At 33.5% G+C, this 4926-nt stretch overlaps 1 protein-coding gene across 2 annotated transcripts in view; it reads right to left on the bottom strand.

Moving 5' to 3' along the window:
• LOC106877211 (ubiquitin-conjugating enzyme E2 N) overlaps positions 1 to 4926 on the bottom strand; it is a 43778-nt gene that overhangs the window by 8749 nt on the left and 30103 nt on the right. The gene's annotated exons all lie outside the window — the stretch shown is intronic.

Below are 4926 nucleotides of genomic sequence, written 5' to 3' on the forward strand. Positions count from 1 at the left end.
AGAGAGAGAGAGAGAGAGAGAGAGAGACAAAATAAAAATAGTGTAATAGATGTAAAACGACTTGCTCTGAAAGTATATCAAGAACACACACACATATATATATATATATATATATATAACATTAGTCTAAATTCATGATTATTTTAGAATTTAATTGAAACTCATGAGGGGTGTATTTTGGTCAGAAATATTGTAATGAAAGGGTTAACCCAAATGCAAGCTTAGGAAATTTCAGAGATGTAGCAATTTCTTGTTAAAGAAATGCAGAAGTATCCCTACCACAATAAGAATTTTCATCTAGACACATTCCACTAAAAGTGAAGACAAAAGACCAAGTAGGTAAGGCACTGAAATACCAGCATATGGTTGAAAGTTCAAATTCACTGCAGATGTTTTAGCATCTCTCACAAAAATATTTGCCAGGTTTATGAATATGCATTTTTTAATATAAAAACATGGCTGTGATTTCCACAACATTTAATTTAACAGAAAAGTTCTATATTGACACCAGTGCACAACTGGTACTTACCCTGAAAGGACGAAAGGTAAAGCTGACCCCAACAATGTTTGAACTAAGAACATAAAGATGGATGAAATGCTCCTAAGCATTTTGCCCAGTGTGTTAATAGTTCTGCCATTAAAGCTAACTAAACATCCATTGTAATGCTTAAAAAAATTTTAAAAATCAGTGAAAATACAGTATTTTCTGGCAAACAAGTCAAATTTCGAAGGGCCATGAATTCCATTTAAAATGCAGCAGGATTTGGAAAGATAGTAATGTTTGAATGTTTACACAACATACTACATTGACTTATTGTTGTTTATAAATGAACGTGTGTACAGAATGCATACAGTCTCGTAACTGGCATTTTTTTTACATGCTGTAGTAGTCATCTCATTTTATGTTTAGGAGTGTCAATATATTTTATGTTAATATGTTGTATATGTCTCATAACAATAGTGTATTGTAGAAAGCACAAGTCTGATAAACCAAAACATTCATTTTGAGTTTGAATTTTATGGGTTTAAAAGCGAGTGTGATAGATACTCAGTGTATTGTGTGATAAGGACTATTGGCTACTCAGTGTGTTGTGTGACAAAGACTATTGGCTTCTCACAATGCACTAGTGAGATCTCCAAAAAAAGTAGGGGGCTAACAAAATGATGAATTTACAGCACACACAGAATATATCAGGTCATTAAGAATGAAATGTACGATTTTGAACTGAAAGTTTATTTTATTTTATCTCAACAAAATGCACCTAAATTACCAACACAATTTTGCCATTTTATCAGTAGCTTATTTATACTGGCAGAGAAGAATTCTGGAGAGCAAGATGTGATGAAATCACAAAAGGCTGCTTTTGCATCTTCAGATTTGAAGTTATTTTTCCTTGTAAAAAGTTGTCTTATGCCTGGAAAACATAATAATCAGTTGGTGCAAGGTCTGGTGAATATGGTGGATGACAGAGCACTTCCAAGTTCAGTTCCTGTAACTTGAGTAGCATTCTTTGTACAACATGTAGTTGAGCATAGTCTTACCAGAGAATTGGCCTGTCACTATTGACCAATCTCAGTTGTTTAATTGCAAGTTCACTCATCATTTCATCCAATTGGTTGATGTATACATCTGATGTAATTGACTTACCAGGTCTCAGGAAACTGTTAGGGATGACACCAGTGCTGAACCACTGAACTTTTTTTGATGAATATTCTTTTTTGGATTGTGTTTTGGCACTTCATCACTATCCAACCACTTTGCAGAACACTTGCTATTGTTGAAAAGAATCCATTTTTCATCACAAGTGACAATACAATGCAAAAATGGTTCACTTTTATGCTGTGTGAGCAAAGAATGGCAAGTTTCAAGACGTGTTATTTGATGCTCATTCAGTTCGTGTGGTACCCACCTGTCTAGCTTCTTTACCTTGCTGATTTGTTTCAGATGGTCCAATACAGTTGGAATCGAAACAACAAACCTTGCTGTTAACTCACGTGTAGTTTGAAATATATCCATTTCCACTACAGTTTCCAGCTCATCATTTCCCACCTTTGTCTCAGGTCTACCACGGGGCTGATTTTCAAGAGTAAAGTTACCAGACCGGAACTCCTCAAACCATCGATGTACAGTGCACACATTCACCACATCTTCACCAAACAACTCATTGATGTTTCGAGCTGTCTGGAATGCATTGGTTCCATGACAGAACTCATTAATAAACAATACAAATTTTTTATCTATCCATGGGTTCACAAAAATTGATTTACAAGAGAAAACTCACAATATAAGACACCATGAATTGCATTTCGTAAAGTGATGCTGTAACTCTTCAATGTTGTAAAACAGAAATTGTCAGGATAAAACAGTTAACGACTCTCAAACATGGTGCATAAGAAAATTGGACATTTCATTCTTAATGACCTGATAGTAAACAAAACTGAACAATATACAATCCACTCACAGGCACCACACATAGTCAAATAAAAGAATGAACATTAGTGTTCAAACAATATATAAGATCTATCAATGGATCATCTAAGTACTATGGTACACCTCATGTCCCTGTAGCTGCAGATGAATTATGCCTACAGGCAACCTATATAAAGAAACGAAAATACTCAAAATGAAAGACTAAATGTTTAGTAAATTGAAACTTAGGCAAAAAAAAAATTTTTTTAAATTAATTATTGAATTTACACTATCAAAAAGGAGAGATTAAATTGTGATCCAAAATCACATGACAATTTTGTTTATCAATTTGAAAATTAATCATACAAGAAAATAATGTTACATCTTTGAAACATAATATTTAGTATCCAAATCAGTTTGTATAAAATTAAAGCCCCAAACTAACTGCTAATCTAGATGGCTTTTATTAACAGAAGAAAAAGAAAGGAAAACAATGATTTGGAGACAAGCTTAAAGAAAAACAGTCAGTTTTAAATAGCAGCTTAGCAAAATATTAACATTAGCTAAATCTTGATGACAAAATAAATTCAGTATGGTTACATTAGAATCCTTCATAACAGTTTTACTAACTATTCTTGTTCAAAGAAGTCACCTAAATGTGTCTCCTTTTGAATGAGTTTACATAACTAATCTCTTCATTCAAGGCCACAGTATGCAGATCAATACTCATTGCTTCCAATAATATATCTTCATCATTCAAAACACCGGTACATACAATATTAACTCCAACATCAGTTTTATAAGCACTTTTTTTTTTTTTTTACTGTGGTATAGATTAAATATCCATCGAAAGTAAGCTGCTAAAATAAAAAGACCATTAAGATAGTCTAAAGAGGTTGTATTCTGAAACCTACACAACCTCTGCAACATGTCCAACTCCAGCATTTCAAATGTTACCAAACCTTTTCAAACCTCATATGGTAAGGAATATAAATATAGCCACACACATTATACAAACATGTTTGTTCAGTTCCCCATGTTTTTCAATGCTGGCATGGGTTACACTATATTTATTGAGGAACATCTACAATTAGATGCTCTTCCTGTTGCTAAACTTTACCTATTTTTCAAGTCAGATATTTTTTCACTCCACTAGTCTAAACACATTGATAACCAAAACTATGGGTCTTTGGCTTAGTGGTGAATGTAAACAAAGACATGAATTTCATGTAAGTGGTGTTAATAAGGACACAAAGAATGGCATTTACATGTGCATGCATGCATTCATGTATGCACACACAATGGGTTTCCATCTTCTGATGCTACTCAAAAGTAAACTAGAATATGCCAGAATAATGTGCCAAACCTAGAATCATGAACTTCATAACGACAACTACAAATAAAGTTATAAATAATAAGAGAAAATATGATAAATTTTATCATAGTATTTCTCTTGTTATTTATAATTTTATACACTCCTTATGTTTTTCTCTTCAATTGTATTATATATTTTATGTTTTGTAGAATGATACACTGGATTAGTTGAATCTATATATTGTGACTTAAATATATACATGTATATGTGTGTATATATATATATATATATATATATAAACATCATCAGTTGCGCATATATAGTGTTTTATTTAAACGCCCATTTGCTGCAGGACAACATCCAGGGGAAACTCCTTACATGACACCAAGTGCCTTATACCAGGCGAAACAACCTGCCCCGAAATGATCAAGAATGGTAGATACCGATATTTTGTCACTATTGTGGCTTATGAACAGCCTGTACTCAGATCACCTTGAAATGAAAAGAATTGCTGATTTAGAACTTTGCTGTGGGACAGCATCCAGGGAAGGTCCTCTACACAACAGCAAGTGTTAAAATCGAGTATCCTAGACCAGTGATTCTTTTCGCTTCAGGGTGATCTGAGTAGATGGAATTGATAAGTCACAATAATGGTGAAATATCAGTACCTACCATTCTCGACCACTTCGGGGCAGATTGTCTCACCTGGACTAAGACACTTGCTCTCTAACACTAAAAGTCATTGGCAGCTTTCTCCAGACACTCTGTCTCACAGAAAACGGGCATTTAAACAAAACACATGCATGATGTGTGTGCAACCAATGTTTATATTACTAGAGCTGCTTTTAAGAGTGAGTGCGCGCGCGCGTGTGCGTGAAAAGGTTGAATGCAGATTCGCCCTTTAATTTTGGAGGTTTCCAAAACAGATTTCTAATGTTGATTCTTCATACTTTGCTGGTAGTTTACAGACGTAAATTCACGAAGCTATGAAAGTAATACTTGTATATAAATGTATGGTGAATTTATGGAAAGAAGTCCCATAAAACTCATCAATTTATTTAAAAATGGAGGAGACAAGTTGTTAAAATATATAAGAAGTTAATTCTTGCAGACTATCGTTTCGTACAGAGATATGGAAATAAAATACAATGAACTTGGGAAGGAAAAGAGCAGAAAAATTGAATCTAGGAGATTCATATTT

This window comes from Octopus bimaculoides, chromosome 6 (genome assembly GCF_001194135.2).
Source record: "Octopus bimaculoides isolate UCB-OBI-ISO-001 chromosome 6, ASM119413v2, whole genome shotgun sequence".
Classification (NCBI taxonomy): domain Eukaryota; kingdom Metazoa; phylum Mollusca; class Cephalopoda; order Octopoda; family Octopodidae; genus Octopus; species Octopus bimaculoides.